The sequence below is a fragment of the Symsagittifera roscoffensis genome, chromosome 4, assembly GCF_963678635.1.
Source record: "Symsagittifera roscoffensis chromosome 4, txSymRosc1.1, whole genome shotgun sequence".
Lineage (NCBI taxonomy): Eukaryota > Metazoa > Xenacoelomorpha > Acoela > Convolutidae > Symsagittifera > Symsagittifera roscoffensis.
The window spans coordinates 64,547,779-64,560,445 of NC_087065.1; the positions used below are offsets into that span (position 1 = coordinate 64,547,779).

General features: G+C 37.2%; 1 protein-coding gene and 1 long non-coding RNA gene across 3 annotated transcripts in view; both read left to right on the top strand.

The window, feature by feature from the left end:
• Positions 1-12,667, top strand: part of LOC134844522 (uncharacterized) — a 638,515-nt gene that overhangs the window by 452,214 nt on the left and 173,634 nt on the right. The window lies entirely within an intron of this gene.
• On the top strand, positions 5,108-11,556 carry LOC134843903 (uncharacterized). 2 transcript variants are annotated; one of them, XR_010162630.1, is made up of 5 exons: positions 5,108-6,312; positions 9,717-10,761; positions 10,846-11,215; positions 11,288-11,406; positions 11,482-11,556. It is a non-coding gene; the product is annotated as an uncharacterized LOC134843903 (long non-coding RNA). The 2 variants fall into 2 exon arrangements; XR_010162629.1 differs by having other exon boundaries at positions 10,846-11,406.

A 12,667-nucleotide genomic window follows, 5' to 3' on the forward strand; every position in this document is an offset into this window, starting at 1 on the left:
TTGTTCAGTAGATAAAAATCATCATCTTCATCGAAAATGGATCAACCCTTTTCCTTAACTCCTAGCTTCTCATAATCTGAATACGAATTTAGATGTTAATGATTCAATTCAGGACCAGAAGCTAAAAGTTCAGAAAAACAGAGAATTACAGTTTTCCCGGGAGACCCCTCCGAGTTCTGGAACCCGGGCATATAACGGTCTTATTTCTTCACGGAAGGCTGGACACGTCGTCCCAATACCCTTCCTGGTTCTAGGGATTCGTGTTTTGACGATTGTAGCGGCACAATCGTTACAACTCGGAATGGTCTTCTGATTGTTGTTTTCTATTTCAATCTCGATCTGTATCGCACAATTGCCGATCACCGTATTTCTCAACGAATTCTGCTGTTGTGTTTTTTTGACGTTTCGTTTGTTGCAAAATCTCAAATCAATACCTGGCGTTCATGCTGAAATTGAAAATTTAAAAATCAGAATGTCAGTCCCAATTAACCATTTCTGATTCGTTAAACTGAACAATTCACACCGTTAACTCGTAAAAACCATCAATCTTCCCAGTCAGAAGCAACAATAAAAGTTCGAATCCAAATTTGCCTTTTAACACATTCTGGTCGAATGTCACAATCAAAAAGAAATCTAATTGGTTCATATGAAAGAAATCTAACTGTTTTAAAAACCTGAAGATGAACAAAAATGTGCAAAAACGTTTGTTTGAATTTACAATTTTAACGCATACCCTATCACAGCTGAGATAAAAAGTTCAATTCAATGAACCAGTTGTCACAAATGTTGCTACAAAAGCAGTGACTCCTCAATTTTGGTAAGAAAAACGTCTTTTGGAAGATTCTATTTTCAGTCTCTTTAATTTTAGTAGAGAAACAACTACGGTTTTGGGCAAAGTACAACATTCGAAATTAGCCATTTCATTCCGCATCATAATAACAAATTCCAAACATAGCTGATCCCTTAGTTGTCTTTTGTTCGAGATATACGATTATTTTGGTTCATCCTGAGCTTTAACACTGAGAAGAGCGAACTTTGTTTTTTGGGACCGACTACTAGTACACAGTATAATTCAATTTTAACACAATTTCGAAAAATTTGCCCCAAAATAAAAATAAAAACAAAAGAAGAACTCCTCATTTTAGGATCTCCAATCGGCGAACTTTGCCGAAAAAAATTGCTCGACGGAAAAATTAAGGAGCTTGAAAAAATCTCGGATATCATTGGCAAACTAGACGCCCCTTATAGATTTTACCTCCTGAAAAAAATTTTTAGCATGCCAAAACTTCTATATTTTTTGCGTACGAGCCCTTGTTTTTTGCAAAATGATTTTTTGGAACGCTACGGCAGTTTACTAAGAAAAGAGTTATGCTGGGTCACTAACGTGATAATGGATGATAACCAGTTTTTACAAGCAGTTCTCCCAGTTGCTATAAGTGGCTTGGGCGTTTCTTCCGCTCGTCTACTCCCTTTACCCGCTTTCTTAGCCTCAGCAGTAGGAGCAGAAGATGCCTGGAGTGGAATCTTTGGTTTGGAGCATGTGGATGGAACCTATGATGATGCGCTTAAACGGTGGTTTGAACTTGGAAAAATTGAAATGGCTCCGGAAAATGAAACCCAAAAAAATTGGACGGAGCCAATTTTTGACAGCAAAAATGCAGACTTGATTTTTTGACTCGAACCAACGGACGTAAAACGATTCAACGCTTTCCAAGATAGATTTGGCTCCCAATGGTTGAACGTCATCACGTGCAAACGTTTAGGGTTAAAACTGTTTAACCAACAACTCAGAATTGCGATAGGACTTCGATTAGGCTCAAAAACATGCGAACGGCATAAATGAGTGTGCGGAAAAGTTGTTACCGAGGATGGTTGGCATGGTCTTTCTTGCCTCAAAAGTGCAGGGAGATTCTCTAGACATTCAAACCTGAATGGCCTTATAAAGCAGAGTTTATCTTCTACTCACATTCCGTCTGTTTTAGAACCACTACACCTCTACAGGACCGATCAGAAGAGACCAGACGGTTTGACGCTCGTTCCATGCAGGGAGTTCAAACTCAAACTCAAACAGTCAAACATCAAACTCAAACTATTCCTTTCAAACTCAAACTCAAACTGTAGACGTCTATATTCTCAAACATCAAACTCAAACTCAAACCCTGCCTGTTTTTGTGTAGGATTTTTTCCGTAAGAAAATCGCGCATTATTTTTTAATTCCGTGGATCTTTGACATTCTATTACATCAGGCATTTCGAATCGGAGTCGAATAATCGGTTCGAATAATTTCAGTGCTGTGAATGTCGGGAGAGAATGCTAATGATGCAATCCTGCGCCAAGAATGGAAGAAGCCGACTTCTATAAGCAATTCAGTTCATGATTTTTATTTGGTTGATTATGTTGGTGGACTAAAAAAAGATCGCCGGAAATGTATTAGATGCGGTATTATTATTTGTGCCAAAAATAGTGGCACAACAACGTTGAAGAGGCATACCACTACTTGTAGAAAACGTTCCGCTAAAGAATTGTCTAATCAATCATTAGTCGATTTTGTTCGGTTGCCAAAGCGTGAATCTAAAAAAGGCCTAGATGAAGTAGCAAAGACGGTTTATCGGTATCACATCCCGATAACACGAGCTGTCAACTGCGACGTATTTCAGACTTGGTATAAACGAATGGGGTTTGCTAACGTTATATATAGTTCTGTAAATGAAGAACTGAATGCCCAGTATGAGTCACTTATGAGCAAAGTTAAGCAAATGATACGAAACAGAGACAACAAAGCGATGGTAATGATATCTTTTGACAAGTGGACGTCCTCTGATTATAAAAAGTACTTGGGTGTTTACATATACATTAATCGCCTGCCTATTATGCTTGGTTTGCTCCCATATGTGGGCTTTTGTGGAGCTGAGGAAGTCGGTATATTAATCAAGAATCTACTTGAACAGTTTGGCCCTGGAGTAGCTGACGTTCATCTCGCAGTAACGGATTGTGGATCCGACGTCCAGGCGGCGTGTCGGGTGTTAAATTTACATAACTTCCCGTGCTTGGCCCACGTTATCAATTTGATTGTAAAACGGTTTGTAACAGGATTGACAGGGGATGTAACACGAATGGCTGATGAGCAGGTTACTGCTGAATCCGATGACGAATACAGTGAAGACGAAATAATCCCACCCACTTTGCAATTCTGTGACGTGATTGAGAAGGCGAGGCAAATCACAGCAAAAATTCATCGCACCTCTTCGCTGCAGGATAAAATCCTTCAACTTCAGAAAACTTTGAAGTTACGAGAAGTTAAAGTAGTGGTTGAGAACGTTACCCGATGGAATTCGCTTCTGTGTATGTTGGAAAGGTTTCTATCTGTAAAGACGGAACTTCTTGCCGTATTTCCTAATGAATTGGATGAATACGATTGGACACGATTATCGAACATCATAAGCATGTTGAAACCATTTCAGGTAATGACAAAATTTGTTGGTATATTCTTACCATAGAATAAAACATGAATATGTAACATAAAATGTGTGTCAACCAAATTAATGTTTTAGCAGTGCACTCTACGCCTACAACATGCCGATGCTGATGTAAAAGACGCTAGAAAAACTATTGTGTTCCTTCATCATATGGCAGGCAAAGATGAGGCCGTCGGTTTTGCGTTTGAATCAGTGTTGGGGAAGTGGTTAAACCAGAACAGTGTAGTGAACGCTATTGTTAACGGGTATGGAGAATTTTACGATAAAATGAAATCATTGTCTGAAATCACACCTATTGCCGATGATCATGATCATGGATATTCTGTACAGCCAACGCTGGACTTTGACGCTTTTAATGTGGATGATGATAAACAATCATTCGATATAGACGTGGCCATGAAATCGTTCAGACCTACAAGTGCCGACCCAGAGAGGCTTTTCTCTTTGACAAGAATTTCTCGAAACTTTTTGCAAAATCGCATGTTGCCCGAAAATCAAGCAAGAAATGCTTTCTTGAATAAAAACTGCTATCTCTTTAACTGATTTACTTCTGTTACTTGTTAATTGCTACTGTTGCTAATTGTTACTGTTAATTGCCAATAAATGGTAGATTTTTGTTGTTTTGGTTTAAATGCAATTTGGTCATTTTCAATAGAATCTACGCAAAAAACGGTGTATGTCATGCCAAGGTTAAAGACATGAAAATTGAGTGTCAACATAAAAAATTCAAACTCAAACTCAAACATCATTTCACTGTTTGAGTCAAACTCAAACATCAAACTCAAACAGAATTTACTCAAACTCAAACTTTAAAATCCAATGTTTGAATTCCCTGGTTCCATGGGCTGTTGGTAAGCAGCTATTGTGGGATGTAACGGTAGTAGACTCCTTAGCTCCTTGTAGAATTAATGCCGGGTCTGTTTGTAACCCTGGTACGGCTGCCGCTGAAGCGGAAGAGCGAAAAAATGGTAAGTATAAAGATCTTGTAGATGGTGGATATTTCTTTTTCAACCGCTAGCATTTGAAATTCAGGGCGCGGCCGGCCCCAGCACAATTTTTTTGGAGCAAGCTTTGTAAGAACCTAAGCATATGCACCGGGGAACCCAGAGCAGGCAGTTTTTTAAAACAGAGAATCTCCCTGGCAATACAGATTGCGAACGCCGCTTGCGTACTCGGAACAATAAATGAGCAAATAACTTTGGACGAATTTTTTTATTTGTAACAATTGTATATTATATATTGAAGAAACGTAACCCGTATGGATTTTAATTGAAAAGGACTTAAACACTTGTCATCTTCTGATATCATTATCATTTCCATATCTTGAAAATTCCCAGGATTTTGACTGGAATACGTGATGAAGGGACTCCTGACTGTAACCTCGGTTACTATGATACTTTTGACCTTTTGGTTAATCCTGTTTTTCTTCACCGTCTTACATTTTTTTCGTTTCTTATGTGTTATGTTTGTTGTATCGCAAATGGTGCAAAGCTCTGCTTCGCCTCTTGTGTTGTGGAGGTTGTTATTGGCACATGCTGCATGATTTAGACTTCAATGTTGGTTTGATAATTGTCGAGCTGTGCTGAAAAAAAAACATTTCTCATTTCGATAAAGCTTTTGTTTTCAGATTGACTGCTCTTCTTAATTTGCCTACCAGATTTTTAGAAACTTCAGTATATTCAAACAAAATTGTCTCAACTGCATTGTCTTTGTTTCTGATTTGGTACATGATTTTAAGAAGATAATTGTTTGAAAGGACTAGTTTGGCGCTAAATTATTTGGTACCATCATTCTTGGAAGAATTGAAATTGTAGTGCAAAAGTAAAATGTTAAAAACAATTTATCACGATTTCAATCCATCGATCAGCCTTCTCATGCCAGTCTATCCTAGGTCAAAGCCGCTCAGGCTGTTTATCTCCTTGGAGACTATGAAACGACTGTTCCTGACAGAAAACCCCGATTAGCAGCATAACTTTCAACATAGTTTTTTCAAAAAAAAAGTTTCAATTCCAATTACGCCCGTCCAATCCTTGTGTGCCAGTGTCCCTTGGTGGGACAAGTTTCTGATCCTAACATAAGATTGACAAGTGTTCGATTAGAAAGACAGCGTTATGTGCAACCAAAGTGTTCTAAATTTCCTCAAGCAACTTGATTGGTATCCTTCTAAAGAAACAAAATTAACCTGCATTTGTGGTTGGAGTCTGGCGGCAAACATCAGTCTTTCAGTAGCTCTCCGAGACCACGCTGTTAGAGCGCCACACTGCACTTCAGCTAGGACCGATCTTGGTAAGAGGCTGAAACTCAGTTTGCTCATGTTTTTCCACCACTCCCAGCGGCAAATCAAGAATGTACCCTTTGCAATTGTATGGGCTCTTTTGAACTTTGTGCGCTCAGATGTCGAGAACGAGGTGAAATGTAACAGTTGTAGCAAACGCGAGTCATTTGATGCTGTTTTTTGTCACGATATTTTGCTTGCATCCCACGAGATATGTTTTCGTCAACTAGGAATACAGAATTCATTTATTACTGAATTTAAAGAGGAGCTTCTGAGTGAACGAACAATGCTCTCCTGGTGTAGCAAAATGAGTAGCAAGATGCCAGGTGAGCTGCAAGTGACGAGACCCATCTATCATAACTCGTACCGCCTAGATCCTGATTTCGAGTTCCCAAACATCGAAAACTACCCTGTTGAGGCTCCAATTGGAAATGCCAATGTGAACATAACCTACCATGATGCTCTAAATCGGCAAGTTAATGAACGGGTCTTTTTTGAGAAGGCACTGAGAGAAATTGAAGACCATCCGATAAGGAGCCGATCTGGCTAGAACTCAGCAACGTAAGGTTGAAAAAAGCTTGAAGTAGCTTGCGTTGTCCGAAAAGTTAATTTTGTATTTAAAAAGTAACAAAAACTCAGCGAGAATGATATTTTACAACGTATCTATTTGTTGCGCTGCTGCATTTCTCTTTACAGTTGAAAATGCGTTTTGTATTGGCATGAACTTAGTTAGCTAAAACTTACGTTTCAACCTCTGCGTTTTGTTTAAAATTTTGAGCCGAGGGCGCTGAAATGGATTCGATCTCACGTCGCATGGTTGAAATTTATTCATCCTTGTAATGATTTCCGTTGTTTTTACCCATGTTTTTCTGAATCTTCTGTTTTTTTTTGTAACATAATATGAAGTTGGAGGTTTACCCTTCACAGACCTTTCTCTCTTTCGAAGTGGTAGCCTTATTAACACAAATCGCTTTGATGCTTGCTTTTATTAAATGATATCAAATAAAAAAAAACTGCTTCATGTTACTAGTTTATTGTTTAGACAAGGATAAATTGAGTGCTTGGTGAATCTGATCCAAAATATTACATGGAAAAATTTTGTAATTATGTTTTATAAACTATCTGAGGGCAAAGTATTTTGGATCAACCACTTTTGTTTTACCTTTTTGGAGCACCCAAAATTGTATTCCGAAGCTCGTTTTGACGAAAAAGCGTAACGTTTTCTGCGTGAATATAGTTTTGTCGTCGAATTGAATTTATGCAATTGATTAAATTCATGCCTCTGTGTTTTTTGCTGATGAATCTATGCCCCGATTAATTTAATCGGTGCTTTCTGTGTGTAATCAGTCTCATATGAATCAGTTTTATCCACGTGGAAGATACATTAATATCGTTTATTTCCTTGATTTCAAAGATATTGCACATTATACGAGCTCAATTTTATTTATTTTTGGAATGTGTGCTGTTAGTTCATCTGACGTCTCATGGAGTGATTAAAAACGGGGATTGCAAATTGTGTATTCAAGAATTTATCCACCCGTTGTTGATGGTAGATTTTAGCTAGGTGAATATTTCTAGCGAAAGTATAATCAATACAAAAGTATAATACAATGAACTTTGCTTAAATCACGCCACTGATCAATATTATTATCTTGCAACTGATTATAACACAATGTCTTCACTGATTAAATGAATATCGAAGTTCTGTATGGTACAATTTTTCCCTTGCCATAAAAAAGGGTGTTGCAATCGGGTACTAGACTTTTTTTCCCAGAATGGTCGAAATTAAAGATGGCAAGTTTAGGCTCAGTTCCTGATAAATTCAAGCTTCTTTGCGTCTACGGTACACTTGGTCTAGTGGTAACGAATGCGCCTCGGACGGCAAAGGTCTTGGGTTCGAATCGGACAGGACCTGTTGTTTTTCAAACGAAATTTTCCGTTTCAAAAAAGTGTTGCTTATTATTTGTCTGCAGAAGTTTTGTTGGCTTAGTTGCCATATCGTAGAATTATTTTTTTGAACTGTACGCAAGTTAACTTGTACTGTCTTGTAGTTTTAAAAATTTTTCTACTATGTTATTAAGCTTGACTTCGTGTATTTTCTTTTTTTTTTGTTTTGTTTTGCTTAAGTTTTCATACTTCTCAAATAGTTTCGGATTGTTTCATTTTACGTCTTTCGATGAGCGAAAAAAAAAATTATGGCCTGTATTAGTTTGTCTTTGTGACCTCATTTTGTTTCATTTGACTAGCAAATAAATTTTGCGTGTGGGTGTTTTGAAGGTGAGTGGGAGTTATTGACTTTCTGTAAGTCCTAAGTGTTGTTTTTCTTCGGCTTAGAATGTTTCTGCTAAGGTATTTTTTGGGTTTATTGCAGCTTAATAAATTTTCTTCTGATTCTAATTTCATATTATGTTGTCTTTGCATCTTTTCGTTTCAAAACTAGCATTATTTATTTTGATAGATCTAATTTTTATTTGAAATTTTCGATTTTTTCCGACTTAGCGGCTTTCTTTTTTTGTATCGCAAGTGGTGCGAAGCTCAGCCTCGCCTCTGTGTTATATTTCTAATTTGGCGAATTAAAACTAAAGGCCTCCTGTAATTATTTGATTTATTAATTATATGAAGGTGCGAGCAGGTTGAAATTTTGACATAATATGCAAAATGGTCCCCAACTTCAATCTTCTGATAGTAAGCGGAATTGCCACAATACTCCGTTTTTTGGTCGAAGTTCCGGATACAGCGGGTAAAATGAGCCGATGTTTTGTTGATTTTTTATGAGTTTGATTAAAATAAGTTCAAAATTGGTTTCGCTGAAAGTCTTTATCAGATCTCACTGATTAATTTTTTTCTCAAAGACTGAGCGTTTTGGATTCCTAGAAGATGTTATGTACCTCCTTATACCTCATTTCGCATTAGTCAGATCAGCCTTAAGAGAAACATTTTTTCTACAAAATATTTTATATTGACGTTGAAACATGCGATAATTTGTGTAGATTAGTTAACTTGGATCAGGGTCGGGTTTTGGGGAGATTTTGCTGAGATTCCCATAACTTTTTTTTGTGATTTTGCCAAAAACTTGTAACAAATCTAATAATCGCTTTGAATATAACCCATATATTTTTCTCTGCATGTTCTATATAAAATTATGTAAAAATAATTTCATGGTGGTAATTAGAAAGTAACATAAATTTGAACATTTTCAGTCGACAATATTTGATTGATACCTACTGCTGAGATCAAGAAATATAGAGCTCGTAGATACCACTGAAATGTACAGAAGACGTTAGGACATACAAAAAGCTTTAAAAAAACATACAGTACTGATTTAAATTATCCGGACGGAACGAACATCATTGAAAATTTTAAACGCCTTTTTATTCAAATTGGTTTAAGAATAGACAAAAGCGAAGCGAACTGAAGGAAGCTGAACTAACGAGTTGATTGATGAGATAATTGTACCAAAAGGAGCTTTATACACAGCTCAACAAATTTCCGTAAAGGTAAAATTCCCCAAAGTTCGCGCAAAACATTTTCAATTTGTTTCAAAGCGAAGATTTTGAGTTTTCTATAGCGAACATAACCTTTTTTTGACTATAAGCAAAAACACATTCTCTTATACAGATTTTTGGAATTTTTACCTTTCTAGAACTTTGCTGGGCTGCGTAAAAGGCTGCTTTTGCTATAATTATCTCATCAGTTAATTCGGTAGTTTTTGATTAATCAAGCGTAGTTCTTCATTAACTAAAACAATTTAAATTGGCCCGTTTTTGGTAAATTTTTGGTTCTGAATTTCGCAAAACAAATAGCATCATATTAATTCTGGCAAAATTCTAAGCAACCCCTCCTGTCCACCTTTGTGAACAACACCCCCTTTCCACCTTTGACTTCTAAGTTGAACCTTCACAACATAAACCACAAAAGAAAATCCAAATTTTCCTCAATATCAATCATGTTTTACTTTTGTTTAGTTTCTCTGAAGATGATACGACAGAGGATGACGAGACATTACCACATGTCCCGGACGAAATAGAGGTGGAGACCGTGTAGCCGTTCCAGGCCTCGTTCGAGGAGTCGGTGGTCTTGAGGAGTGTCTCTGACTTCGAGGAGTTCTCGAGCAGTGACGAGGAATAGAACACTACATTGGCCGCTATTGCGATCGGGCACATGCGCGGGTACGTTATGGTCTGGATCGGCCATATAGACTCTAGTGACGACAATTGGGCAAGCGGGCGCAGTCGCGGAAGAGCAGCGCCATTGAGTTTGGCAACGTCACTCGCCGGGACTAATCTTCCAGGCCGCGGTCGAGCAAAAGAAACGCTGAGTCATCCCAGCCTGGGGTCGGACCCTCAAAAGGTCCGAAAGGCTCAAAATCTCAAAATATTATACTAAAATATTTTGACTTATTTTTTTTTAGCTGTCACTCATAAGCGCTCATCAGTGCAGTCACTCATCAGTGCTCTTCCCTCGCTCTGAATTTTCAATCCTCTCTACCCTCATCTAGTGTTGACGAGTCCCAAAGGTTCAAAATCTCAAATTATATTACTAAAATATTTTATGACTAGTTTATTGGAAAACTGTTTTTTTTTGTGCAAATGCCGTCTCAGTATCTTGGTGCTACACTATGCCTACCCACAATATGCCTACCCTCACTTATCAGTAAAGGTTCAAACTCTCAAATCTCAAAATAGTAAAATATTTTGTGACTAGTTTATTAGAAAACTGTTTTTTTTTTCAGTGCAAATCGCCGTCTCAGTATTTTAGTACTACATGCAAATGCTGTCAGTCAGCTCCCACTCTACGACCCTCATAACACACTTTTTATCAGAGACAGAAAGCCAGTCATCAGCCATCTAGTAATTTTTTCAATTCAAACTAATTTTACCAATTATTTTATGACTAGGTTTTTATTAGAAAACTGTTTTTTTTTAGTGCAAATGCTGCCAGTCAGCTCCCTCTCTACCTCATAGTACAGTATTTTGTCAGAGTCACAAAGGCATTCATCAGCCATCTAAGGTTCAAATTTTCAGAATCTCAAAATATTTTTACTAAATTATTTTATGACTAGGTGTTGATTAGAAAACAGTTTTTTTTTTCTAGTGCAAATGCAGTTAGCCTGATTCCGCCTCAGTACTTCAATTAGGTCTCGCCTCAGTCAGATCCCGCTTCTCTAGCTCAGTAAACAGTGCCATTTTCCAGTCATACAGTGTCTATTTTTTTAGCTGTCACTCATAAGCGCTCATCAGTGCAGTCACTCATCAGTGCTCTTCCCTCGCTCTGAATTTTCAATCCTCTCTACCCTCATCTAGTGTTGACGAGTCCCAAAGGTTCAAAATCTCAAATTATTTTACTAAAATATTTTATGACTAGTTTATTGGAAAACTGTTTTTTTTTGTGCAAATGCCGTCTCAGTATCTTGGTGCTACACTATGCCTACCCACAATATGCCTACCCTCACTTATCAGTAAAGGTTCAAACTCTCAAATCTCAAAATAGTCAAATATTTTATGACTAGTTTATTAGAAAACTGTTTTTTTTTCAGTGCAAATCGCCGTCTCAGTATTTTAGTACTACATGCAAATGCTGTCAGTCAGCTCCCACTCTACGACCCTCATAACACACTTTTTTATCAGAGACAGAAAGCCAGTCATCAGCCATCTAGTAATTTTTTCAATTCAAACTTATTTTACCAATTATTTTATGACTAGGTTTTTATTAGAAAACTGTTTTTTTTAGTGCAAATGCTGCCAGTCAGCTCCCTCTCTACCTCATAGTACAGTATTTTATCAGAGTCACAAAGGCATTCATCAGCCATCTAAGGTTCAAATTTTCAGAATCTCAAAATGTTTTTACTAAATTATTTGATGACTAGGTGTTGATTAGAAAACTGTTTTTTTTTCTAGTGCAAATGCAGTTAGTCTGATCCCGCCTCACTACTTCAACTAGGTCTCGCCTCAGTCAGATCCCGCTTCTCTAGCTCAGTAAACAGTGCCATTTTCCAGTCATACAGTGTCTTCATTGTTCAGGCTTCTCTTAAATTTCAAGTGCTCAGCATGTCTCATTCTCTATCTCTCTAAAACTGTAGAATTAGTTCAGTATCTTTTATGCCAAAACTTCATTTTCAGCCTTTAGTCAGTTAGCTCTTCGAAAGGCTAAATCACTATAACTTAAAAATTTTTGTCATAAAGTTTCGGCTGCTTTGTTGAGTGTATTGCCGCTCAACATTGAATGTTTCATCGGAAGGGGACGAGACTCATACCCTAACTGTAACTCCTATTCCTGCAGGTCACTGTCCAAGTTCAGTTATGTTCTTATTAGTTTCCGAAGAGAAATCTGTTCTTTTTACTGGCGATGTCAGATAGCAAGTTGGTCATACGAAGCGAATAAATCATCTTTTGACAATTTACAAGAAGATGCTGTTCGCATTTTTGATAATATTTACATCGACACAACATTTTGCTAAACAGATTCCAGTTTTATACCTTGTAAAGAGAGCTGTCTTTCAGTCATCTTTCAAGCCGTGTCCGCGTGGCCCATTTAATTTCAAAAGTGTGATCCGTTTTTGTAACAAAACTCGCTACGGTTTTGAGTTTTTGATGAAAAAGGTTACACTTAGATTCAACACTAAATTTCACGTTTCATTATGTCAGTATGAACTACAAATTTGTTCCCTCAGTTCAAAATTGGCTCACCTGGCTCAGTTTTTTTTTTTAATTATTCAAAGAAATTAGATATTAAAAAATTCCAGAAAATTTGAATTCTTTCTATGTGAGGCTCTGGCAGGGTTTTCCCAGAAGTTGCAAATTCTGTTTCCAAATATGACTACGCAAATCCTTGTAGTTTCCAAGATATGACGTTTTTGTGATTTTTTCAAAAAAAAATTTCAGAAAAAATAAATTTGATTTTTTTTAAATTTCAAATT